We start from the raw sequence: 27,953 nt of genomic DNA, 5'->3' as shown, positions 1-27,953 counted from the left end.
TCACTGGCCAGGGCTGAGTCAGACTGAAGCCAGGAGCCAGGAGCTTCATCTGTGTCTCCCACAAGGTTAGCAGTGGTCTGAGCACTTGGGCTACCCTCTGCTGCTTTCCCAGGCTATTATCAGGGAGCTGGATAGGAAGTGGTGCAACTGGGACATAAACCACCATCCATATGGGATGCTGGCATTGCAGGCAGTGGCTTTACCCATTATACCAGGACACCAGCCCCAAAACCAATTTTTGTTTGTTTCCACCAATCCTTTCTGATGTAAAAACTGAGGAAAAAGTATTTTGTGAAATTTCCATTAGTTCTCTTTGTGTCCAGGCTATATTTGGGTACCCTGTGAGGTATGACTCTTAAGAACTATACAGGATTATAACTGTTATGGAATATTTCCCTTTCACTGAAGTGCAAAAAATGTCTATTAAGAATACTAAATTTGGAGCTGGTGCTGTGGCACAGGTTAAACCATTGCCTGATGATGTGCCAGCATCCCTTATGGTGGATGATCTCTGTCACTTAAATAAATCTTTTTATTAAAAAAAAAAAAAAAAAAAAAAAAAAAAAGGATCGGTCCCATCCAACAGCCAACATTAATCCTTCTTTCTATGGTCTGTATCCCATTCTCTCTGCTCTTCTGTCACTACTAACTTCTAATCTCTCATTTTCTGGTTCCTGCGTGTCTCTGCTTAAATATGCCCAAGCCTATTCTACCTCAAAAGACACAAAGTGAGGGACCAGTTGTGACAGAGAGGGTTAGGCCACAACTTGCAACACTGGCTTCCTGTATCCAGAGTGCCAGTTCAAGTTCCAGCTGCTCTACTTACGATACTGCTTCCTGTTAATGTGCCTAGCAAAGCAGATGGTGGGTCAAGTACTTGGGCCCCTGCACCCACATGCCAGACCCAGCTAGAGATCCTGGCATTGGCCTAGCACAGCCCTGATTGTTGTGACCACTTAGGGAGTGACCAAGTAGATGAGTGATATTCTCATTCTCATTCTCTCTCTCTCTCTCTCTCCTCTCACTTTACTTTTCAAATAAAATTTTTTTCAATTTTAAACAAATTATTTATTTGCATTGAGAGTTAGAAAGGGAGAGACAAGGGGGCAGAGAGAGATCAATCTTCCACCTGCTGGTTCACTCCTCAGACAGCTGCAACAATCAGGGCTAAGCTTAGCTGCAGCCAGGAACCAGGAGCTTCAAATGGGTCTGCCACATGTGCAGCAGGGGCCTGAACATCTAGGCCATCTTCCGTTGCTCTCCCAAGTGCATTAGCAGGGACTGGATTGGAGATGGAGCAGCCAGGATTGCAGGCGCAGCTTGATCTGCTGTGCAACATGAACTGCTTCTATGTCCTGAGGATTACTTGTTTTTGGGTCTACTGCTTCTAGTATTCTTCTGTTCTGTTATACATAATGTACTATAATATTCTGTGCTAACCAATTTTCAATATATTGCATTTAGTGTTACCCTTTCTCCTTACACTAGGAAATTATAGGTCTAAGTGACATCATTTTAAACAACAGTTGCACCTCCAGCACCCAAGTGGCAGTAAGAACTTAACAGGTGGTCAGTCATGGTTTATCAAATGAATGATTGCATGAATCCTTTCTGAAGAGGTACACCTGAGTCCTGGTTTTGTTATTTAATTGAGATATTATGGAAATTAGGTGTATCCCAGGGGCCATTGCAGTGGTTCACTTGGTTAATCCTCCACCTGAGGCGCCAGCATGCAATATGGGTGCTGGATTCTGTCCCGGTTGCTCCTCTTCCAGTCCAGCTCTCTGCTGTGGCCCGAGAAGGCAGTGGAGGATGGCCCAAGTGCTTGGGTCCCTGCACCTGCATGGGAGACCAGGAGGAAGCACCTGGCTCCTGGCTTTAGAATGGCATAGCTCCGGCCATGGCGGCCATTTGGGAGGTGAACCAATGGAAGGAAGACCTTTCTCTCTGTCTCTCTCTCTAACTCTATCTGTCAAATAAATTAAAAAAAAAAAAAAAAAGAAAAAGAAATTAGGTGTATCCCTTTAGGTTTCAGTTTCCACATTCATCATATAGATACAATACTTTTTTTTTTTTTTTTTTTTTTTTGACAGGCAGAGTTGAGAGTGAGAGACAGAGAGAAAGGTCTTCCTTTTTCCCTTGGTTCACCCCACAAATGGCTGCCATGGCCGGCGCGCTGTGCCAATCCGAAGCCAGGAGCCAGGTGCTTCTTCCTGGTCTCCCATGCGGGTGCAGGGCCCAAGCATTCGGGCCATCCTCCACTGCCTTCCCGGGCCACAGCAGAGAGCTGGACTGGAAAAGGAGCAACTGGGACAGAATCCGGTGCCCCAACCGGGACTAGAACCTAGGTGTTGGCACCGCAGGCGGAGGATTAGCCATGTGAGCCGTGGCGCCGGCCGATACAATACCTTCTTGCTGTGTACCTCCCAGAGCTGTTTAATATTCCCCCCAAGATCCCTATTAAATCCTACAGTATCAAAACAAACAACCCCCGACCCACCCACTACCCAACTACACACAAAGTGAAAGAGATAGAAACAAAGCAGGGAAAGATGCACAGAGGACAAAACCACAAGGGGCTGGGCACTGACCCTGACAGGACGCCCTTTCAGGAGGTAGCCTAACATATACCTTCCAAGACTGTTTCTGCCTTCAACCCCACTAAAAAAGTTCCTTCCAAGTTCACCAGACTCCTGCTTACTGCCAAAGGAATGAATCTCTCAGCATGATAGGACTGAGCCCTCTATCTGAAACCCACTGTTTCTCTACAGTCCTGTGCAATTCTACCTCTGTTTCCTTAGCCATTCTTTCTCTACCTCCCTTGACCACTCTTCCTCTGCATTAAAAAAAAAAAAAAAAAAAAAAAAGTAAAAGTTCTCTTGCCCTATACAACTGGAAGAAAATATAAAAAGTAACAAAGTAACATAAAGAGGCAACTATAAAAGTTAATATCTGAATATCTAGTCATGTTCCCTCACTTGGGCTTTTTTTTTTTTTTTTTTTTTTTTGACTCAGCCCTGCCACTTTCTCCCACAAACCACAATCACAATGTATTATCTGAGATTTTCACTTTGTTTCTTTAAAGTACAACTGAAGGGGCTGGCACTGTAGTGTAGCGGTAAAGCCGTGGCACCTGGCATCCCATATGAGTGCAAGTATGAGACCCAGCCACTCCATTTTTGATCCAGCTCTCTGCTATGGCCTGGGAAAGCAGTAGAAGATGGCCCAAGTCCTTGGGTCCCTGTACGCACATGGAAGACCTGGAAGAAGCTCCTGGCTCCGGATTGGTGCAGCTCTGGCCATTGCGGCCAATCAGGGACTGAACCAGTGGAAAGAAGACCCCCCCCCCCACGTAACTCTTTCAAATAAACAACTCTTAAATAAAGTACAACTGAGCTAGCTGAAAAATAATCTGCATGATACAATGCTTCTGGAATGACTTTTTCAGTCTCTCATCATCCTTCCATATACCTAATTCATCAGTTTTCTTTAATTCTGAGACACTCTCAAGTTTTTAAATGAATAACTGTTTTTGCATTTTATTTTATTAACTTATCCACCTTCTCAGACATTTATCATTTCCTGTGGTGAGAACATTCAAAAGCTCTCTTCTAGCTATTGTGACTTATATAATACTGGTTTATATAATTGCACCAATGAGTATAACTGACATGAACAAATTTTGGAGCAAACTGACTCAGCTTTGGTAAGCATACAACCAACCGATAGGAAGAATAGGAAGAAAGACACTCAAGACAAGTCTACCAGCCACAGCTTTGACCATTCCATAGGTATCCCAGGTTTCACAGGAACAAAGTGTCCAATCTTGTGACAGAATTAAGGGACCATGTGATGAAGGAGCTTTTACTACACTGTCTCATTGGAGTTATGCTTTCATATTTTCATGGCTTCATACAGTCACAGCTGCATGCCAAATTTCAGTCCAAGTATCTAAACTAATGTCTAGCGAACCCTTGTATGACACTACAGACTCCTATTATCACTTTTTAAAAAGCCATTCCCAACCTCTTCCAATTTAAAACAAAAAAACTGATAACCACCTTTGAACTGAATTACTATCCCAACTTTGTAAATAATCTCCCTTTTTCTCATCTCCCCAAATGCCATCGAATTCTAGACATGAGATTCCTAAAGCATGAGATTCATCATCTAATCATTTCTTAGCTGAAACCTTCTGATATCCTGCCTGAATGGCAAGTGAAAATAAACACAGCTACTGAGATGTTATTCCCCACAACCTCTGACAAATTCTGAACTGAGTGTTCTCTGTGCTCTCAAAAACCCTTTATATTCAGGAATATAGCACAACAAATTATCATCATTTCATCCATTCAAAAGTTTCCTCAGGGGGCCAGTGTTGTGGTCTAGCAGATTAAGCAGCCACCCTGAGATGCTAGCATCCTATATGGACATTGGTTCCAGTCCCCACTGCTCCACTTCTGATCCAGCTCCTTGCTAATGCACCTGGGAAAACAGAAGATGGCCCAAGTGCTTAGGCTCCTGAACCCACATGGAAGACCTGGATGAAGCTCCTGGCTTCAGCCTGGCTCAGCCCCAGCCATTGCAGCCATTTGGGGAGTGAACCAGTGGATGGATCTTTCTCTCCCTCTCTCTGTGATCCTGCCTTTCAAATTAATAAATAAATTTTTTAAACAAGTGTATTTATTTGAAAGTCACAGTCACAGGCAGAGAGAGAGGTCTTCCATCCACTGGTTCACTCCCCAAATGGCTGCCAACAGCCAAAGCTGGGCTGACCTAAAGCTAGGAGTCTGGAGCTTATTCTGGGTCTCCCACACAAGTGCTGGGTCCAGGCACTTGGGCCATCTTCCACCACTCTCCCAGGCCATAGGATAGAGCTGGATCAGAAGTGGAGCAGCTGGGTCTTGAACCAGCACCCATATGTGATGCCAGCACTGCAGGCAGCAGCTTTATCCACTATTCCACAGCACCAGCCACAATAAACAAACCTTAGAAAAAAAGTTTCATCAGGACAAATGTTTCTCTAGTAGTTGAAAGGCTGGTTGAGATGTATATATCCCTTATTGATATGCCTGGGTTTGATGCCTACCTCCCATTTCTGATTCTAACTTCTTGCTAATGTAGACACTGAAAGGTTGCAGTAATAGCCCAAGTAACTGGGTTCCTACCACCCACATGGGGACTTGGACTGTGTTCCAGACTCCCAGCTTTTGTCTGGCCCAGACGTGGCTATTATAGACATTTGAAAAGCCAGGAAATGTAGGAGCTCTCCTCCCCACTCAAATTTTGTTAAAATATTTATTTATTTAAAAAGCAGATTTACTAGGTGGGGAGAAGAAAGATCTTACACTTGCTAGATCACTCCCCAATGGCCACAACACCTGGGACTGGGTCAGACAAATCCAGGATCTCGGAGCTCCACCTAAGCCTCTCATATGGGTTGCAGGGGCCCAAGCACTTGAGTCATCCTCCATTGTTTTTCCAGGCACATTAGCAGGGAACTGGATAGGAAGCAGAACAGCCAGGAACTCAAATCTGTGCTGATATGGGATAGCAAAGTTACAGGTGGCAGGTTAGCTCACTGTGCCACAATGCCTGCTCATGAAATATTTATTTTTAAAGATTTATTTTGGGGGCTGGTGCTGTGGTGCAGTGGGTTAAAGCTCTAGCCTGCAGTGCCAGCATCCCATGTGAGCACAGGTTCGAGTCTCAGCTGCTCCACTTCTGATCCACCTTCCTGCTGGTGCACCTGAGAAGGCAGAGGAGGATGGCCCAAGTCCTTGGGCCCCTGCAACCACTGTAGGAGACTCAGAGGAAGCTCCTGGCTCCTGGCTTCAGATTGGCTCAGCGCCAGCTGTTGCAGCCATTTGGGAGTAAACTAGCAGATGGAAGATCTCTGTCTCTACCCTCTCTGTAACTCTTTCAAATAAATTCAAATAAATTTTAAAAAATTTATTTTGAAAGTCAGAGTTAGAGAAAGGGAGAGATGGAGAGAAAGCGGGAGAGAGATGGAGAGAAAGCGGGAGAGAGATGGAGAGAAAGCAAGAGCAAGAATGAGATCTTCCCTGAACTGTCACTGCCCAGCTAGCCACAAGAGCCTGCACTGGGGCAGGCAGAAGTGGGAGGTAGGGACCCAGGGTCTTGGGCCATCTGCTGATGCTTTTTCCAGTTCATTAGGAAGAAGCTGAATTAGAAGCAGAGCAGCTGAAACATGAACCAGTGCCCATATGGGATGCTGGCGTTGCAGGCAGTGGCTTTATCTGCTATGCCACAATGCCAGACTTAATTTTTTTTTTTTTTTACAAAGTTTCATCACTGGGAGGGCAGGAATGTAATAGAGAAGAATCACATTTAACTTATGTTTAAGAGTTTCTTCTTCTATGTCAACAAATGTGCGAAGAATTCTCTGGCACTTAAAATAATTCATTAATTTCAAGTAAAAGCCTCTGTTGCTGCATATTCCAAATGATGAGTTAGCATGGGAAAAGGGCAATAAAGGTTCTAAACATGGTTAAATAAAAAGTGATGCTGATATTTTAAAATCTAATTTAATTATCAAAACAGCAACAACAAATCATTAAAGAAATTCCTAAATAGTAACCATATACTAAAATATTTTCTGCACTGAAGGGAGAACTTAAAAAATCCTTTGGAAAAATCTGTAGAAAGTTATGAATCCTTTCACTGGGAAAACAAGCATATGCAAAAAAATTCCAATGTTAATTCAGAGTTCAAGGTTCAACTGGCTGAAGTATCTCAAGAGTTAAGAGGAATCTGACTCCCCACTTACCAAACGGTGGCAGGATGCATACTCACTTGCCTTTTACTTCATCAGTGGCATCTAAAGCAGATAGCATCATGCCTGGCACATGACACTGCTTAAAAACACCTAGCATGACAACTACTAGAGAGCCAAAAGCCAGGTCTGGAGAAGCTCTTAAATACCAAACTGCTCAGAAAGTCACAGCTACCCACTCCAAGCACAGCATCAAACTACAATCTTCAAATATTATAACTGCATTTACTTTCAGGTCTTCAAGTTGACACTGTACACTATTTAATGTTGAAATATAATAAATGCGACAACATTGCAGCACAGCAGGTAGAGCTGCCACCTACAATGTCAGCACCCCACATAGATGCTGGCTGGAGTCCTGGCTGCTCCACTTTTGATCCAGCTCTCTGCAGTGGCCTGGGAAAGCAGAAGATAGCCCAAGGCCATAGGCCCCTACACCCACGTGGGAGACCGGGAAGAAGCTTCTGGGTCCTAGCTTCTGATCGAGTCAGCTCTGACCATTGTAGCCATCCAGGGAGTGAATCAGTAGATAGAAGACCTCTCTCCTTTAGTGTGACTCTGACTTTCAAATAAATAATAAATACATCTTTTTTTTTTTTTTTAAAGAGCTGGATTGTGAAGTGGAGCAGCTGGGACTCGAACTAATATCCAAATGGGCAGCCCTATCTGCTACACCACAGTGCCGGCCCTGATAAATAAATCTTTAAAGAAAAAGAAAAAGAAAAAGAAAGAAAGAAAGAAAAGAAATACAGGTACTGACATCAGAATCCCAACACTCAACATGGACCCATGTTAGCAGCAGGAATATTGAAATGAACTGTCTGAACGCTCTAAGAATACTATTAAATGTAAATGAATTTCTCTAAGACTACATTTCAAAGATTAACCTGTAGGGGCCGGCACTGTGGCTCACATGGCTGCAGCGCCGACATCCCATATGGGTGCAGGGTTCTAGTCCCGGTTGCTCCTCTTCCAGTCCAGCTCTTTGCTGTGGCCCAGGAAGGCAGTGGAGGATGGTCCAAGTGCTTAGGCCCCTGTACCCGAATGGGAGACCAGGAGGAGGCATTTGGCTCCTGGCTTCAGATCGGCGTAGATCTGGCCATAGTGGCCATTTGGGGGATGAACCAATGGAAGGAAGAGCTTTCTCTCTGTCTCTCTCACTGTCTAACTCTATCTGTCAAATAAATAATTCAAAAAAAAAAAAAAAAAAGATTAACCTGTAAGCAAGTTTCATATAAACTGAAGGATGGTAATTAGAATGCCTATCAGCACTTCCCTCTTTAAGGTTAATGGGGGTGGGGAGGGGGTTGGTGCTGTGGCGCAGCAGGTTAAAAGCCCCAGACTGGGGCTGGTGCTGTGGTATAGCAGGTAAAGCTGCCACCTGCAGTGCTGGCATCCCACATTGTTGCTGGTTCAGTCCTGGCTGCTCCATTTCTGATCCAGCTCTCTGCTAAAGACTGGGAAAGCAGTAGAAGATGGCCCAAGTCCTTGAGCCCCTGCACCATACGGGAGGCCTGGAGAAAGCTCCTGGCTTCAGATCAGCTCAGCTCCAGCCGCTGCAGCCATTTGCGGAGTGAACCAGCAGATGAAAGACTTCTCCTTGTCTCTACCTCTCTCTATAACTCTTGTCTTTCAAATAAATAAAATAAACCTTTACATAAAAAAGGTTAATGGATTATCCAAAATGACAAAACCTTTACTTTTCCTGTAATAAATAGTCATTTGTCATATAATGACATTTCAGTCAACAACATGCCACAAATATGACAGTGGTCTCACTGGATTATAACAGAGCAGAAAAATTCCTATCAGTGATGCTGTAGCTATCATAACATGGTGTCATAATGTCACAGCACAATGTATGACTTCAATGCTTGTGGTGATTTTGGTACAAACCAACCTACGGTGCTGCCTGTCACCTAAAAGTATAACACATATGATAATGTATACTACACAATACCAGATAACAATAAGCTATTACTGGTCTATGCATTTGCAATTATGTTTTCTATCATTAGAGTATACTGTAAAAGAGTATGTTATGCTATACTGACAGCAGGCTCACACAGCTTGTATTTACTTTGTCTCCTGACTGCGTCAAGAGGCTTCAAGCGACTGACCTATACCATCTAGGTTTGTAAAAAGTATTCCCATGAAATTCACAGAACAAAACAATGCACTTGACACACTTCTTGAAACATATCCCAATCATTAGTCAATACATTACTTCACTCACTGAAAAAATGCAGTATAACAGCTGCTTTAAAATCTGTTTGGGGTTGGGTATTGACACCAGCATCCAATATGGGAGTGCCTGGGACAGAGTCCCAAGCTCTACTTTATGATTCAGCTTTCTGCTAATGTGCTCCCTGGGAGGCAGATGATGGCTCATGTACTCGAGTCCCTGCCACCCATGTGGGAGACCAGGATATAGTTCCTGGCTCCTGACTTGGGCCTGACCTGACCCAGCCCTGATTGTTGCAGGCATCTGGGAGTGAGCCAGCACCAGCACACAGAAGACTGATCAATCCTTCTCTCCCTCCCTTTCCTCCTCCCTTTCTTCCTGTCATTCTTTCAAATAAATCAATGTTTTAAAAACAGAGAATCTGCTTTAGAATATCAAAATGCTTCCTTAAAACCCTATAACATACACAAAGTTAATGCTCTCATCAATGTTAGTATTTCTTTTGAAGTCCCACTGTGGAGGGTATGCCTTGGAAGTGTCCTAAGTTCTGTAAACACAGTGCAATGGGATACCGGACTTAGGAGACCATTTACAGCCCTAGCTCTGCACCAAGTACTTGTCCGTATTTATAAGGAACTTGACCTCTGTGGGTTTCAGTTTCTGAGTCTCTGGAGCTCTAAAATCTTAAGACTTCAACTGTAATATTATACTTTCTTCTGGCCAGTTAAATATTAATTATTATTAAACACTTGGTAAATATATTCTTTACAGCAAATTTACCTAACCACGCCCACACATACCAAACTGTAAATCAAAAGATCTAGGATTGGCCAGTGCCGGGACTCACTTGGCTAATCCTCTGCCTGCGGCGCTGGCACCCTGGGTTCTAGTCCCAGTTGGGGTGCCAGATTCTGTCCCAGTTGCTCCTCTTCCAGTCCAGCTCTCTGCTGTGGCCTGGGAGTGCAGTGGAGGATGGCCCAAGTACTTGGGCCCTGCAACCGCATGGGAGACCAGGAGGAAGCTCCTGGTTTTGGATAGGCACAGCGCACTGGCCATAGCAGCCATTTGAAGGGTGAACCAACAGAAAAGGAAGACCTTTCTCTGTCTCTCTCTCACTAACTCTGCCTGTCAAAAAAAAAAAAAATCTAGCATTTATTTTCCCAGTGTTTTTATGACTTACTTGATTTGAAGAGTTACACACACACACACACACACACAGATGGACAAACAGAAGAGATATTCCATTCCTTGGTTCACTCCTCAAAGGGCCACAATGAACAGGGCTGGGCCAGGCTGAAGTCAGGAACCAGGAACTCCATCCATTTCCCATATGGGTGGCAGGGGCTTAAGGACTTGGGCCGTCTTCTGCCACCTTCCCAGGTGCATCAGAAGTAAGCTGGATCAGAAGTGGAGCAGCTAAACCAGTGCTCACATAGGATGCCAGCATCACGGGCAGCAATTTAACCATTCTGCCACAATGCCAGCCCTATCTGCCCAGTTCTTAAAATCATCTAGTAGTAATACAATTAGTGGCCATATGATGACTTTGAGAAAACAAATAATCTATAATTTTTATAGAGCTGTAATCTCATGTGATTTTGAAAAAAGAAACTTACACTCAATAGTAAAGAGGCAAAAATTTATTAGTCCAGTGGTTAAGAAGCCAGTTTGCCTTTTTTTTTTTTTTTTTTAGATTTACTTATTTGAGAGGCAGAGTTACAAAGAGGTAGAGATAAAGGAGGACAGATCTTCCATATGCTGGTTCACTCCCGCAAATGGCCAAAATGGCCAAGCTGTAGCCAAGAGCTTTATCTGGGTCTCCTATGTGGGTGCAGAGACCCAAACACTTGGGCCATCTTCTACTGCTTTTTCAAGTGCATTAGCAGGGAGCTGGATCAGAAGTGTAGTAGTTGGGACTCAAATTGGCACTCACATGGGATGCCTGCACTGTAGGCAGTAGCTTAACCTGCTGTGCCACAGCACCACCTCTAGGATGCCAGTTTAGGGGTAAGTGGCATAACAGTTAAGTCACTGTTTAGGATAGCACATCTCCTGTTGGAGTGCCTGTGTTCAACTTGCAGCTCTGTGCCCAATTTCAGATTCCTGCTAATATAGGCAGCAGGTGATGGCTCAAGTATACCATGATTCATGTGAGAACCAGACTGAGCTCCTGGCACCTGACTTTGGCCTGATTGTTGTTGGCAGCATTTGGGGAATGAACCTATGGATGGGAGATCTCTCCCTGTCTGTGTCTTCTCTCCCTCTCTCTGCCTTTAGAATTTAATAAAACAAAAAATGCCAGTGAAGATGCCCACATTCCACAACAAAATACTAGAATTTGATATCTAGCTCCAGGTCCTGACTCCAGCTTCCTGTTAATGCAGATCCTTCGAGGCAATCATGATAACTGAAAGTAACTGGATCCTGCCACCCACATAGGAGATCCGGTTTGAGTTCCAAGCTCTCATCTTCAGCTTTTGCCACACCCAGTCCTACCCATTTTAGACATTTGGGAAGTAAGCCAGTCAACAGAGCTGTCTCTCTGCTTCTTGAATAATCAAATTTCAAACAAAAACAAATGGGGCTGGCGCAGTGGCTCAGTAGGCTAATCCTCCGCCTTGGGGTGCCGGCACACCGGGTTCTAGTCCCGGTCGGGGCACCGGATTCTGTCCCGGTTGCCCCTCTTCCAGGCCAGCTCTCTGCTGTGGCCAGGAGTGCAGTGGAGGATGGCCCAAGTGCTTGGGCCCTGCACCCCATGGGAGACCAGGAGAAGCACCTGGCTCCTGCCATTGGATCAGCGCGGTGCGCCGGCCGCAGCGCGCCAGCCACGACGGCCATTGGAGGGTGAACCAACAGCAAAGGAAGACCTTTCTCTCTGTCTTTCCCTCTCATTGTCCACGCTGCCTGTCAAAAAAACAAAAACAAAAACAAAAACAAAAACAAAAAAAAAACAACTATCTTCTAGAACTATATAAAATAATAGAGCAAAATTACCAAAATGACAGTGAAACACACCAAAATGACAGTGAAAAACATTTTGAAGGGCTGGTATTGTGGCTCAGTGGGTTAAGCCACAGCTTGCAATACTGACATCAGAACACTGGTTTGAGTCCTGGCTGCTCTTCTTCCAATCCAACTCCCTGCTAATGTACCTGGAAGGCAGCAGAAGATGGCTCAAGTGTTTGGGTCTCTGCCACCCACATGGGAGACGCGGATGGAGTTCAAGGCTCCTGGAATCAGCCTGATCCAGCCCTGGCTGTTGTGGCCATTTGAGGAGTGAACCAGAAGATGGAAGATCTCTCTCGATTCTCTCTCTCTCTCTCTCTCTCCCTCCCCCCATTTCTGGATGTATGTGTATCACTCTACCTTTCAAACCAATAAAACTTAAAAAAGCTTCACTTTCACTTTGTGAATTTTTAATAAACTGTACACTGGGGCCGGCACTGTGGCGTAGACAGTTGGGCCTCCTCATGCAGTGCTGGCATTCCATATGGGCACAGGTTGAGGTCTCAGCTGCTCCGCTTCTGATCCAGCTCTCTGCTAATGCATCTGGGAGGGTGGTGGGGGATAGCCCAAATTCTTGAGCCCCTACACCCACATGGGAGACCCACAGAGGCTCCTGGCTTTGGCCTGGCCTGGCCTAGCCCTGGCAGTTGTGGTCACTTGAGGGGTGCGCCAGCGGACGGAGGATCTATCTCTCCCTCTTTATCTGTAATTCTGCCTTTCAGACAAAAACAGCTAAATCTTTGAAAATAAATAAACTGTATGCCAAGAGTCTCCATGGGCTCGACTCAAAGATAGCAAAACTTGCAGTCTTTACAGTCCCAAGTCACTCTGCAGGAAAATAGTTACTCTTAACTGGAGTTTTGCCAGGTCACAGAGAATTCATTTTTAATTCTATATGTCTGAATGCTTCTGCAGTTTTATGTAGCAATCCTATTTTCTACCCCAAGTCCTTTACCATTTAGGGTCAACTATTCCTGTACTATGCCCTAAAAGTATTAATGATTTCTGACAAAGTTCATCACTGTATTCAAAGAAATGGGAAAAGCTGAGAAGACTGAAGGACATGTGTACATAGGGCAACTGAGTGTGGCAGAACTTCAAGCATTATCCCTTGGTTTCCACTAACGGCCCCTCCCCTCCCTAGATAGTTCAGGTATGAAGAAGCAAAGACTTGTATTGCTGATTCAGCAGTTACTCCTTCGCACAATGGTCTTATCCAAGTGGCCTGCTAAAAAGCAGCCTAAACAAGCATTCTAGCCTGGCAACGACCATCACTGAGGCATATGAAACATAAACCATGACAGGCAGTTTCACCCAAGAAGACTTTCACATCAACTTCTACACATGCAGCACTCAAGAAACACACCACATGACATCAAAAATACTACTGTTTGAATGTTTTTACCTCTTTAAAAACAAAAGAAAAAACAACTTTCTGAAGAGGTAGCCTTTAAAAGGCAGCTTTCCATAAAGACTTTAAGTCCACTTTTAAAGGTTACTGACCACATAGTCATGACTGAGTGGTTAAGGCAATGGGATAGCAATTCATCAGGGTTTCCCCCATGCACACTCAAATCCTGCCGACTATGCTGTCTTTTCCTTTGGAAGAGTAATCTATAGACATCTTGCCAGGCTGAGAGTCTGGTTTGGCCTCTCAGGAAGAAGCATGACTGTTCCATAACCAAACTAAACTTTCCTTCTTTATGAATCCAGTAAAAACTCTGTGTTCTTCCTCAAGGTTACTGGTTTTCTCTGAGTACCGGGGAGTACTAACAAGATAGACAGCAACAGACTACAAGTACCATATGCCGCTATGTAGAGTCAGTGTCTGTCTCTCTCTCTCTCTCTCTCTCTCACACACACACACACACACACACACACAGCCTTTGACTGGACTGATAAGGCAGAAATCACACAGATAAGATCTCAACAAAACATAACCATATAATGTAATTAGCCAAGAGAAAGAAAAATAACATGAAATGCTTAAAGAAAATGTTTAAAGGCCTTGATAGTTTTTGAAAAGAATGTTTATCATGATCACAAACAGATTAACAATCACTGAGGAAACTTGTAAATCAAAGTAGTCATTAGGTTTCCATCCCTTTATTTTGAGTACTGACAACAAACCTTTTTGAAATGTAAAAACAAAGTGTTCCCATTTTCAGAGATGTTCCTAAAAAAGAATCAGCTAATTAGCTTGCCTTAATAAAATCTGAAATAATAAATACACTTTAAACAAATGCTAGCAGGGGAAAAAAAGGAATAAACAAAAGCTAGCAGATTTTAGGCATATTTTAAAACTACTAAGGCATTTTTTAAACACACACATGAATGTGTGTAATGCAAAAGGGGTTCCAAGCAAGCTCTTCTTCATTTAGACTAAGGCTCAGCCTTTTCAACCATGAAGAGTGAAAGCCAGAAGGAAGAGGGCCCTCTACCTTGCCACCAAGTAACACCCATCTGTGTGTACCCATTCCTGCCTCCTCCACTCCACTTTCCATAAGGCAGAGGATCATTTTAGAAAGGCAGTTCTGACCATGTAATTCTCCAGTTTAAAACCCTTTAACTACTTCCCAATATTCTTCTGATAAAGAGCAAAATTCTCAACCTACCCATCACCTCGCAGGCCATGTAAGATGGAGCTCCCAACCTATTTCTCCCAGCTACTTTCCCCTTCTTTCAGCCTTGTTTACATTAGTTCCTCCAAAATGCTTTGTTTCTTCCTACCTCAGAGTCATTGAGTATGTCATGCTCTTTGCTAAGAAGGCTATTCTCTCATCCCACTTCAACCCTTCCACTCAGAACTTCCTGCGAAAGGCCCTCCCTCATCACTCCAGTTCCATGACTTCTTAGTACACTGTACTTCACCATTTAATTATAAGATTGTCTACCTGCCTCCAAAACATAAGGGAATTTATCCCCTTTGCTCATCACTATAGGCCTGGAATTTATTCATTCATTATTCAGTGAATACTATACGCCAGTTACTAGTCTAAGGTCTAGGTTCACATCAATGAACAAAACAGACAAAATCTCCAACCTGAGTGTACAGCCAAACAACAGAAGACAGACTACACACAAAATAAATCAATTGTATGCCACATTAAAATGTGAAAGGTATTATGAAGAAAAATAGGGCAAGGGAGGGAAATGAGGCAAGCATTGGAAATGATAAGCTATAATCAATACAACTGTAGTAACAGGACCACAGGAAACATTAAGCCCAGGTACCGTCAGTATCTAAATGTCATTGTAATATGACTTGAAGCACACCATGGCATTTCCTTCTAGACTACAAGTCTTGCAGAAAAGTTCTGTTTTTCACCTTTGTATTCCAGTGTTTTGTTGAAAACACCTGAATAAGTTAAAATTCTCTTCTCATATCAGGCCTTGGTGCAGTGAGTAACAGGGAATAAAAAAGTGAGAAACATTCCACTGAAAAATATATTTTCAATATTGTGATTGCAACTGATTTTGATTAACATAATTTAAGTTTATAATTTAATTTTAAGCAAAATAAAGAAATTTTTAAGGCAGTCAAAAGGGGTCCCATTTTCAAGACTGAAACAGGACAATGTAGAGGTCACATAGTTAGGTTACTCCATCTAAAATGCTTTATGCACTAGATGTAGTTATGAAAAAAGTTAAAATTGTGTAAATACAACTTTTATGTACTAGAAGAAACTTTCCAATGCATCCTTTTCCAAGATTGTCATATTTGTTTATGGAAGCATGCAAATACACTTACATGATCAGCAAACAATTTCTCTAAAATTGCAGTAGCAGATATTTTTAGGCATGCTTTTATCTTTCTAGCTGAACTAATTTTACTAAACATCTACAGTGTACCAGGTCCCAGTGTGAGCAAAGAGGTTCCAAACATAAAAAGATCTCATCACAAGGAGCTTATATTAATTATGTGCTAAACAAGACAAAGGTATATTTAGAGTGCTATGGAAACCAAGAAGTATGCAGCAGAACCTCAGCAATTAAGACAATAATTGCTGGAGACCTCATGAAATATCTTTTAAGGACAGGTTAAGGAACTACATAAAAATGCTTAAACTTTTAAGGAGGACAGTCAATTACAGGCAAGAAAACTTCCAAGAGCAAAGGTTGTTGGAGGGTTGAGTGGGGGTGGTGATGGAGGGAAGATGATGGCAGGAGAAGCAGTGGTTCAACTCAAGGTGGGACAGGGAACGAAGATGCAGAGGAGGTACAGTCACTTAGGGCGAGGCATGCTGTAGTCAGAAGCCTGGGACAGTCCTAATCAGTTTCTTTTTTCAAAAAAAAAAATTAAATTCATTAATTAATTTGAAAAGCAAAGAGAGAGAAAAAAATACCTTCCACCTACTGGTTCACTCCTCAAATGCCTTAAGCAGCCAGGGCTGGGCCAGGCTAAATCCTGGAGCCTGGAACTCCATCCAGGTCTGCCACATGGGTGGCAGGGATATAACTACAAGATCTAACTTCTACTACCTGCTGCCTCAGAGGGTTAGCAGAAAGGCTGGGCTGAAGCGGAGGCAGGACTGGAACACAAGGGCTCCCATATGAGGGCATCCCAAGCAACAACCAGCTACTATGCCACAAGGTAGCCCTGATCAATTTCTAAAAAGGGCCAAGAAATAGGATAGGACTTTAAGGCAGTGTATAGCTATAATGTGACTAAAAATGATTTGTGTAAACAAAAATATTATATTTGTATCAGGAACATAAATGTAAGTTTTTAAGTCAAAATTTATACACATCAGATTTCACAAAGAACATTTTCACTGAAGACAGTCTCATGTCATTGATTACCAAACATTCACTAACAAATTAAGGAGCACATGTTCAAATTTATGGTATCATGAAATATTTTCATTACAATGTACTCGCTGAAACAAGCCTCACTAGCAGAGGCAGAAGGAGGGACAGCCAAGAAAGAACAAGACTATGAAAGAATGTATCAAATCCTCCATGATTAAAATAGGAGTCACGACAGTTTCAACAGAAAATAGTGAAAAGACAAGTTTGAAAGGCACTGAAGGGACAAAAGGCCCGTGGGGTAGGTGGAAGGGGACAAGGAAGAGAAGGGAAGGAACTTAACTGAATTATCAATTTCCCTTGTTTCTAAGGAAGACATTTACACACAGGAAAAATAAAGCATTAGAATGGTAAGGGCAAAAAATTTTCTGAGTAGGAATTTATTTTCCTTCTCTTTGTAAGAGAACCTAATGTCTTTTTACCTTATAATTCCATGTTCTAATAAAAAATTATTTTCCAATAAAAGATAACATCAGGGGAAATATAGTGGCTCCAAAGATATCAACAACAATAATAATTAAGAGCCAAAAAGTTTAAATTAAACTAAACTTCCAACCTGGTGAGTTTAACCCACTCAGAAGGTAATGCCATATTTACTTGTACTCCATAGGAAAAAAGTGGACTCTTCACATAAATGAAGTCTACAAAAGTATATAAACAAGCAAACCCCTGCAGCAGTACACATTTTTATCTATGTGTTTTCTATAAATACAACTTCAGTGTTTGTGGTTTCTTCTTCTCCCCATTAGAAAAAGTTTTGTTGGTTTTATAGGAGAAATTACAAAAATATACTATTATATTTTCATGCATTTATCAATCTGCAGAGAATTTCCTTAAATCTCAGAGAAATTCACCAGAGCACAGCATGCATTATGAAAGCATATTTAAAACTTGTACCTTTAACACTAAGAACAAATCTTTCTACATATAACATTTTTACAACCTCAAGAGACCATCACAAAGATAATGCATTACTAAAATTGGAGGACCTGGATTATAATCCTTGTTACCACTATCTTGATGGAAAATATGAATGCCAGGGTGACTCTTTGAAATAACAGTGAAAGAAGCTGGTTAGTTACTTCCTGGTTAATAACATCCACCACATTATCTATCACCACAAAACTTGCAAATACTGTGGCAAATCTATGTCCAATAATCACAGCTATCTGAAGGCTCAGCCTACAATTACCATTAACAACCTGATCGCCAACTTGCACTTGAGTAGTTTGGGTTGCTTCATAAAAAGCAAATGACTAAAATATGTTTCCACAGAATTTAAATATTTGTGGGTATATTTAGAAATTACATTAAATTCAAAAGGCAATCTCAAGGAAAAGCAAATAAAGTCAAATTTATCCCTAAATTCTCTGCCATATACTTTCTCTTCTACATAACAAGGAAAAATGAGCACTAAGCAACTTTGTATTCATATTCTCAGCTATTTTCTCTCTGAAGATCCTCAAATACAATGTAACTCCTTTCTCTAAATATACATTGTGCTCAGAACTTGTTTTCTCTGCTCAGATACATATGATGGGATGGGGGGGGCGGAACCACTCTGTTAATAAAACCGCTACAAGGTAGAACGTTAAACATTATAACTTAGTAATAATAAAACTAGCAAAACCAGACCACATCTAAGTGTTTGTTTCAACAGTCCTATGAGGCTGATACAATCATCATCCTCCTTTTACAAGATGAGAAAACCCAAGTTAAATTCTATTGTATAAAAAGTCATGCCTGCCTTTCATGTAAATAAGTCAACTCAAATCACATTAACGTCTCAAAATACAGGGTGAAATTTATTTCTAGCCAATGCAAGTTTCAAAGGAAGTATACAAATCAAATTCATGGCTGAATAATAAACTTGTTCATCTGATGATGCCTTTCAGAAAACACTTGAATAACTCAAATAAACCTAAGTGAAGCTCGATTACAAAATTGCTTCTCTGTATCTTAAATACAGAGAAAAACTGGAAAGCCACAACTTTATTTCAACTTCTGTAAATTCCCCTGACTGCAAATTAGGGGGAGCCAGGCAGGTTGGGGAAGTATGGAAATTGCACATTGTATATGTTATCTGACCACCAAAGGATAAGTGAGCATCACTTTTCTCTCCTGCTTGTGGTCTTGGCAAATTATCAACGAAGCACTAACTTCAAATGCATTTTAAATATTCCTCACAAATAAAAACGAGAGCAGCTGAATACCCTAAAACAAACTTTCAAAAAGGAAGGCAATGTACATTTACTTACAATGCTCACCTTTAAGTTGCTATTTTGTTACTTCTATTAAAAAGCATTACATTCAATGTCAATACTTACAAACTAATTGCACTACACAGTCAAGGAAAATCATCCCTTTTTATTAAAAACTTCAATGTCCACTTTATGATCAAGTTAGGATGCTGCCAGTGAGGTCTTAAACAAAAGCAAGGTAAGAGACAGGTTTTCTTCTTTTCTTCTTTTTTAAAAGTGAACAAAGATTTATTAAACACATTGCAAAAGATCAGCCAACAGGACAGCTAGAAGCTGCTGCCAGATAGTTTTCCACAGGTTATTTTCTCAAGTTACATCTTGACCAAAATTTAAGAATGTTTGACATTAGAATGATGGAGAACGATTACATTCATGAGAAGTTGCAATGCACCAAAAAAAGGGTGAGTAACTCTTTTAAAAGTTCCGATCGGACACCACTGACAAGCAGGTGTTCAAACGCTTCTGAGCTGCTCCTTTGCGGACTGAACCCCAGCCCCCTGACGAGCATGGGGAATCTTCACATCGACTTATTTTCTGAATCCTCCAAATCCTGCCTCTGCTCAATTCTATCGAGAGGAAAAGGGAGCATTCCAAGCACACACACTTGAGCAACAGGATCCCAACTTCCTGGTTCTAAAGGAATGCGATGCCCTAGTGACCCATCCCTGCCCGGACAGCAGCGCAGCCGCTCGGCCTGGGCTCCGGCGAGACCAAAGGGGGCGAGGCCCGCCGCCGCACTGCGGGTCCCCGCGGCTGGCCCGACCTGGAGGCGCTCGCGGCCCGCGACCCTAGCCCCTTCTCCTCGGGCTGCACTAGCGAACCGGCCAGGCCAAACGGGCTCGCCCCCGGAAGCGACCCCTGCCCGGCCCAGACCCCGGCCCTAGCCGGGCTTTTGGCCTGGCCTGGCTCCGGCTCCATTGATTCCTTTCCAACTCCGGCCTTGCCAACTCTTCCCCGGCCTCGGCCCTGCTGGTGCTGCCCGACCCCAGCCCTGGTCTCGTTGGTCCTTCCTGGTCCCGGCCCTGCCCTGGTCCTCCCAGGCCCTGGCCCTCCCCTGACCTGGCCCTGCTCGGTTCTCCCAGACACCGGCCGCCGTCCTCCCTGACCCCGGCCCTGACCCTACACGAGTCCTCCCCTCCTCGGCCGGGCCCTGCCCTGCCAGCCGCGGGCCGCGTCCCTCCGGGAAGATGGCGGCCCAGTGACAGGCGGGCGCGGGCGCGGGTCCGAGCGCAAGCTGGGGAGCTGGGCCGCTTCGCCAGTGGCCATGGGAGGCCCGCTCACCTGTCAGCGCCGCCCGCCCCGCCCGACCGGCCGCCCGCGGGCTCCTCGCCGCAGCCCCGGTGCCCGGCGACCGCGCAACACGCGGGGACAGCCGAGGAGGGAGACGGCAGGAAGAGGCGGCGCGGCCGGGCCGGGCCGGACGCAGGGACGAAGGGCGGGCGCGGGCTGGCTGCGGCGGCGGCAGCGGATTCTTCCCCTTTCGGGCCCGAAAATGTCTCAGCCTCGAGACTCCGGATCCCCAACGCTCCTTCCCGTTCGCATGAGAACACACAGCTCCCACTTCCGGGGCCCTGAGGAAGTCCCACCCCCGCGCGCCCCCGCGCCCTGCCCTCGCGCACTCACCCGCCGGGCCCGCCGACTGGCGATCGGGGCCCGGGAGAGCCTCACGTCTTGACGGAGCGGCATCCTGATTGGGTGGATTAGGAACCCGGCCCGCCCCTCCGCTTCCCCGGCCTCTCCGCTCTCACTCTTCTGGCGGCACCTGTGATTGGCGCGTGCGCGCACGCCGCCACACCACGCCCCACGCACACCGAAGGCTCTGGCCCACGCACGCCCGCATGCCTGCACGCCCGGCACTGTTGTCCCTGGGGTTGGTCCCTCAGCTTGATCGTCTGGCGTTGGAGGCTGTCCCGGACCTTGGTTTCCAAGAGACCGGATCTGGGCCTCCCGCAACCATACCCGTTTATTACGGACAGCTGGGCCCGCACTGGGCGGCAGCGACTTCTGTCTGGCAACCCTACCGGATCTGCGCCCCCCGACACTCAGTCCTGCCCAGGATCGCAACCTCTGCGCCGCCCACTGGGACGGCGGCTGCAGCCCTGAAGATGTTCCCCCGCACCGCTACCCCTACTCCTCCCAGACGTCCAGGGACAGCTGTGGCTCCCCTGCCCGGGCCGCCGAGACCACGATTGCTAGCCCCTGTGCGCCTCTCCCTTCGTCCTGGGTGGCGGCCCCCGCTTCTGACCCATCCCGGGACACCCAAGACCCCTTTGGAGGCCCTGGGTCCCTGAAGCGCTGGCGGGCACGGATGCAGAACCCGTGCCCCCTCAGTGGGGTTTATGGTTCCAAGTTACCAGCAAGTGATGGTGCGCTCAGGGGCTCCTCAGCGGGGTCCATTACATTTCGCTGCAGTTACCTAGTAAGAACCGGACGACCCGGGACTCCCTTGCGAAATGTGTCACAACACAAGAAAGGTTACCTCCCCACACACACCCCATCAATTTCATGGTGTTGGGGGGGAACTATGTTGCCTTTTTAAAAGCTTGCTCTTTGGTTTCCTGTATTCCTGAGTGTATATATACATATAAAGGAATTCCAGCTTTTTTTTACCCGGATTGAAAAGGCTCTTCTCCATTGTGATTATCCGTGGTTATTATGTATCTACCTGTGTTGCTCATTTGTCCCTACCCCACGGTATTCAATGCTGACAATTCCCCATTTTGGAGGAAAGCAACTTGGACTCCCTTGTATTGAGTAGATGGTGTATTGCCACCGGTGTTGGGTGCCATCTTAGTGATACCTTGACACATTTTAAGAAAATCTGCAAGTTAAATATATACAGCAGTGTTTTTGAACTTAATAACCACTTAAGACAGGTTTCCTCTACTATTGAAATCATACAAACTTTTTTTTTAAATTAAAACTTGCTTTCCAAGACAACTTGTTCAATATGTTGGTTGTAGCACCTTGTGTTTACCTTCATATGTAACCTTCAAAGGAAGAATCACGCTCTTCCTCATCCATGAAATCTTTCCTAGGCCTGATGGTGTGGTTGTCGCTTTCAAAGAATAGGAATTCTGTCCCCAAACTGATAAATTTAACTTCATTTTTTTTGTTTGTTTGGGACTGTGCTGCTCTAACAGACATTCTGCTATGCAGATTAAGTTCCCAAATTAGAAAAGAAAGTAATGACCCAAATTACGTGAGAATATCGAAATGTCTCTTACTTCCTATTCATACTGTGATCCACAATAACCCTGGGGTTTTTTTTTTCCTTGTTCCTCTGATTTTTTAAAAAAGAAATACGCATTTGAAAAATACCCATTTTCATCTTGGGGGTCTGATACTGTGATATAAAATACACACTTTTCTAACTTGATACAAAAACCACAAAGGTCAATTTAAAAAAAAATTTAATATGAATTTCTCAACCATAGTAAGATACCCTCTCACTTCTCAGTTCTCATGTCAAGCAGGTACAAATTCTGTCAGTCCTACCTAAACTTCTTCCTTCTCACCCCCTGTTGGGGTTGTTGCTTGCTGTTACTTCTCACCTTTTTAATAGAATTCAGACTGTGCCATCCTACAGTATATCAGTCACCATGGTGAGACACCTTAAAAATGCTCATTGCCATCTTCCTTTCTCAGTGGCTCCCTGTTGTGTGTTGCATAGGAAGAACAGCGTTCACACTCTAGTCCTAGCCTGTCTTCAGCCCATTACCTTAGCTTTCTCTCCTGCCCCTCAGACAGCCTCACCTTTCAATCACAGTCACTTATCCAACTTTTATTTTTTAAGTCACTGCATGAGTTGCTGCATCTACATTGATTCAGACTTATCAGATTTATGCCCTAGACTGTACGGTCTTCTGACAGGCAGAGCAACAGCTTCTATTCTGTGCCAAGTGTGACAAGGAACAAAATGGAGGACCACCAGCTTCCCAGAGGCTTCACTGCTGCAGAAGTTAGCATGGGACTTTGTTGGAGTCCCGGACACTTTCAGGTGCCAAAGGGTGCCATCGGCTTCTGGTAAAATCTGTCTTCTTTTGTGAGCTACACTTAAAATGTCAACGATTTCAACCTTTTCCTCGTAGGGTGGAGGTGGGGAACCTTTTTTCTGCCAAGAGTCATTTGGATATTTATAACATCATCTGCAGGCCATACATAATTATCAGCTTAAAAATTAGCCTGCTGTAAGAAGTATTGAATTTCGAGTCCTGCCTGCAGTTGCGTTGGCAGGGTGGGAAGTTCCCTCCCTTCCACCATAGATAGTTGGGTTTCCCTCTTGGGTCCTCTTAGCACTGCATTCATAGCTCTATGAAAGCTGCATCACACTGTATTAAAATTTTCAACTGACACGTCACTCCAACCAAATAGCTCCTGAAGAGCAGAGATAGCTTAGCAAACCTCAGACACCACATGGGTTTGTTACATAGCACCAACTTGATGAAAACAGAGTTAAGCAATGAGTAAAGCAAGACATTATTCCCATAGAAAAGGCCTAAGTTTCAAAATGGTATCTAAAAATATCCTTTTATTCTCCTAAAATTTTCTGTGAAAAATAAACTCTTTTCTCCATTGTGTTTATTATCACTGTAGACTCCCTGTATCTTAACAAGTTCATTTAGTTTTTTTTAAGATATATTTTATTTGTTTGAAAGAAAAGAGTTACAGAGAGAGGTAGAGACAGAGAAAGAGGTTCCCCAGATGGCCGCAACAGCCAGAGCTGAGCCAATCCAAAACCAGGAGCCAGGAACAGCTTCTGGGTCTCCCATGTAGCTGCAGGGGCCCAAGGACTTGGGCCATCTTCTACTGCTTTCCCAGGCCATAGCAGAGAGCTGGATCAGAAGTGGAGCAGCTGGGACTAGAACCGGTGCCCATATGGGATGCCAGCGCTTCATGCCAGGGCTTTAACCTGCTGCGCCACAACACCAGCCCCCTAACAAGTTCATTTGTGATTTAGCCACACTACTACAAAATATATTTCTGATTATTAAGAATTATTTGCAGCTTGCTTAAACAAATGTTCACTAAGTACCTGCTAGGACTCAGGGACTTTGCTAAGTGTTTGAGGAGTACAGCATGGCAGAGGGCTCAGGTCAACGGGAAGGAATGAGGAGGGTAGGTGTCAGGGGTGGGCCACGTGCTTAGGGTAGCAGCTTCAGAGGGAGTGTTCTAAGCCAAGTAAGGAAGGAACCAGAAAGTGATAACTCAACCAAGACCAGAGACAAAAAGTGGAGGGGCTGCCCACAGACCTTCCTTGCAGAAGGAACATCAGAAGGGAAGAAAGAGACAGGCCAGTCCTGTTCAGTGAGTCAAGATTTTATGAGGCAAGAAGGGGCCCTTACAAGGTTTGGCTATGGAATATCTCTGACCACAAAAGCCACCAGAATAGGTACATAATAAGGAACTAGCTTAGTCAAATTAGGTGGCAAGATCAAAATTAGTAATGACAGGAATACTTTGGATACAGAAGAATGCATGACTTCATACAGGTACTAAGAAATAAATTAGTTAAGTAAATAACAGAGATAAGGAAGGAAAAGAGAAAGCTCTTTACAAAAGAATGCTAATAAGTGAAGAAGGAAATCATTTTGAAAAATTACCATTTTGCAGCTATCATAGAATTCATGCTGGAAAGAATCACTGGTCGATGCTAAAATAATTGGATGAGGGGTGAGCATTGTGGCATTGACAGTTAAAGTGCTGTTTGGAATGCTGGTTCAAGTCCCGGCTGCTCTGCCTCTTCCAGCTCCCTGGTATGTGCCTGAGAAGGCAGAGGAAAATGGCCCAAGTGCCACTGGGCTCCTGCCACCCAGGTGGGAGACCTAGATGGAGCTCTGGACTCCTGGCTTCTGCCTGCCCAGGCCTGGCTGTGTTGGTATTTAGGGAGTGAAGCAGAAGAAGGAAGATATTCTTTCTCTCTCTCTCTCTCTCTATCTCCCTTTCAAATAGATGAAAATAAATTAACATTTTAAAAAATAAGTTTTGGAAAGAAATCATTTGGTGAAACTTTGTCATGGAACAGGTTATGCACACCATTTCAAACCTTATTAATTGATTATTACTTATTCAGTTACAGTGGATAAAAATGGGGGACCCCATCTGAATCAAGTGATCAACATTACACCAACACCAAGGACCCCTGTTGGATCTCCTGTGCCCTCCCATGTGACTATCTCAGTTATAAACTATTTCTGCCAAAAATGCAGAAATTAATCATGAGGAACAGACAAACTCAAATAGAGGAACATTCTCCAAAGCAATTGGCTCACGCCCTTCAAAAATACCAAGGTCATGAAACAGTTGTTTGGCCTGTGGGTTAAGATGCCTGTGTCCCATATCAGAATACCTGAGTTAGAGTGCTTGCTCCAATTCCCAATTCCAGCTTCTTGCTAATGCAGATCCTGGGGGTCAGCAGGTGAAGGATCAAGTATCTGGATCCCCACCAACCACATGGCTTCAGCTCCACACTCCTGGCTTTGGCCTGCCTCCACCTTAGCTGTTTGGGGGCATCTGGAAAATGAATCAGCTGATGGGAGACTCTGTCTCTATCCTATTAAGTTAAACAAAGAAAAGTAAAGAAAACATCAAGGTGATAAAATAATAGACAGTTCAGGAAGTTTTCCAAATTAAAGGAAAATCTAGATTAGGTCCTGTATCAGTAAAAAAATGGCAATTCAAGATATCTGCTAGTTTCTCAAATGGGTTAGTGAGAGAGAGAGAGAGAGAGAGAGAGAAAGGGAGAGAGGTCTTCAATCCACTGGTTCACTCCCCAGTTGGCTGGAACTGTACTGATCCGAAGCCAGGGAACCAGGAGCTTCCTCCAGGTCTCCCACATGGGTACAGGGGTCCAAGGACTTGGACCATTTTCTACTACATCTATAGGCCATAGCAGAGAGTTGGATCAGAAGTAGAGCAGCTGTGTGTGTGTGTGTGTGTGTGTGTGTGTGTGTGTGTAGGTAGGTAGAAAGAGAATGTGGCAAATGTAGGTAAAGGACATATAATTGGTGGCAACATGTCTGTAGATTTGAAATTCTTCCAAATAGTTATCTTTTGGAAATGCATACTGGAGTGCTTACAAATAATGTGATGCTGTATCTGGGATTTGCTTCAAAATCATCTGAAGGAAAGGAAAGGTGAATAAGAAATAAGAGATTGGGTAAGGTGTGTACATGTGAGCTCATGAAACCCTTCTCCTTGGTTTAAATTGTGATAATAAAAATATGGAGAGGATTTTAATTCATTATGATATGGGTTAACTAGCAAAGAGATAGGTCTGGGTGAGCTGCAATTCTTGCCACCCTTGCAATGTAACTTTATCCCTTCACTTGTCAACCTGATAGGCCCACATTCCCAGGATGTATGTACCTGTGTCTCATTCAGGGCCACCTGGAGACACTGTGATGACTACATGCAAGTCTGATTCCACATGAAGTTGCCATGAAAATCCCAGAAATCTTTACACACGCTAAGATCCCCCCACCCATTTTGTTTATTCAGTTAAGGCACACCATCCCCTGCCTCATTCAATAGAATTTTGGAGAGAGCTCTCTTTTTGCTACTGACCATGCTTGAAGGTGCTACTCAGACTTCTCTCTCTCTCTCTCTCTCTCTCTCTCTCTCTCTCCTAATAGTTAACCCTCTGGCTCCCTCAAAATGAGTATTTCTCCAAATGGGGTCATCCACACTTATACATGAATGCATGTTCAGCCTCTCACTTTTAAATAAATCCTGTTTCATTTAGGCACTGTACTAATCCTCCTCCACTTTGAATTCTTACCTCTGCGGGGTGGAGGGAGAAGAACCTGGGTTAAAGATGAAGGTACCTAGGCCCGTATCAATCATAGATATTCCATGAAAACCTATTGCTCAGCAAACAGTCAAAAGGAGTACAGTTCCCAGGATATTCTCACTAGAGGAACAAAAGAGGCTGGGCTGAATCTCTGCTTCCTGAAGCATGGAAAACTGGGGAGGAGGCAGAATAGAGTAGGGTGGTTACCAGCTTGGGGCAAGGATGGTGCTGGCAGGCACAGAAAAATGGCATGCTAGGAGAGAGCAGAAAGGGATGAAGGAATTACCTAGATGAGAGCCTGCAGGAGAGATTTAGGGTTGCAGGAGCATAGTATCTGGGGGCTGGCACTGTGGCATAGTGGGTAAAGCCATCACCTGCAGTACTGCCATCCAATATGGGTGCTGGTTTGAGTCCCAGCTGCTCTACTTCTGATCCAACTCTCTGCTATGGCCTATAGATGTAGTAGAAAATGGTCCAAGTCCTTGGACCCCTGTACCCATGTGGGAGACCTGGAGGAAGCTCCTGGTTCCCTGGCTTCGGATCAGTACAGTTCCAGCCAACTGGGGAGTGAACCAGTGGATTGAAGACCTCTCTCCCTTTCTCTCTCTCTCTCTCTCTGCCTCTCCTCTCTCTGTGTAACTCTTTCAAATAAATCTTAACAGCAACAACAACAACAACCATAGTGCTTGGGAAAGAAGAGCCTTATCTAAAGAGAGGGCCTCAGAACTTTTTTTCTTGTGGTGTGTTTTATAATACCCTGAAGCTAGCCCCTTTATGTAAATCTGAAGTAATCACCCACCCTATCAAGCCTTTGAAGTTGTATTTTTGGTTTCTTTGAAAGTCACACCCATTTTGGCCTAGGAGGCCTTGGGCTGCAGCTTATATGCCTATTATTTCTTGTAGATATCTGTTAGGATGCTTGACCTACATAGTACTTATCAGAATTTAGGGATGAAATTATCACCTGGGCCCTAGAAAAGGTTGCATTTTCATATTGATTACCTGCCTGCCTACCTGAAGCTCTCGTAAAGAAAAAGAGTGATTGGAAAGCACAAGAGATTTTGGAGACATTTCCCAGTGTAGGACTGGAAGTTTTAGACAAAG

General features: G+C 44.1%; 1 protein-coding gene across 2 annotated transcripts in view; it reads right to left on the bottom strand.

Annotated features, from left to right (window-relative positions):
* Window positions 1-20,616, bottom strand: part of LARP4B (La ribonucleoprotein 4B) — a 108,722-nt gene extending 88,106 nt beyond the window's left edge. For both annotated transcript variants that reach the window (XM_051835914.2, XM_051835916.2), the window contains exon 1: window positions 20,339-20,616. The gene's annotated coding sequence lies outside the window, so the exon portion shown is untranslated. The remainder of the gene's footprint in view (window positions 1-20,338) is intronic.
* Window positions 20,617-27,953: the final 7,337 nt, after the last annotated feature.

The sequence above is a fragment of the Oryctolagus cuniculus genome, chromosome 13 (genome assembly GCF_964237555.1).
Source record: "Oryctolagus cuniculus chromosome 13, mOryCun1.1, whole genome shotgun sequence".
In the NCBI taxonomy this organism is placed as follows: Eukaryota; Metazoa; Chordata; class Mammalia; order Lagomorpha; family Leporidae; genus Oryctolagus; species Oryctolagus cuniculus.
The sequence above is the reverse complement of the archived record's forward strand: the minus strand, read 5'-3'. Positions and strand labels throughout refer to the sequence as shown.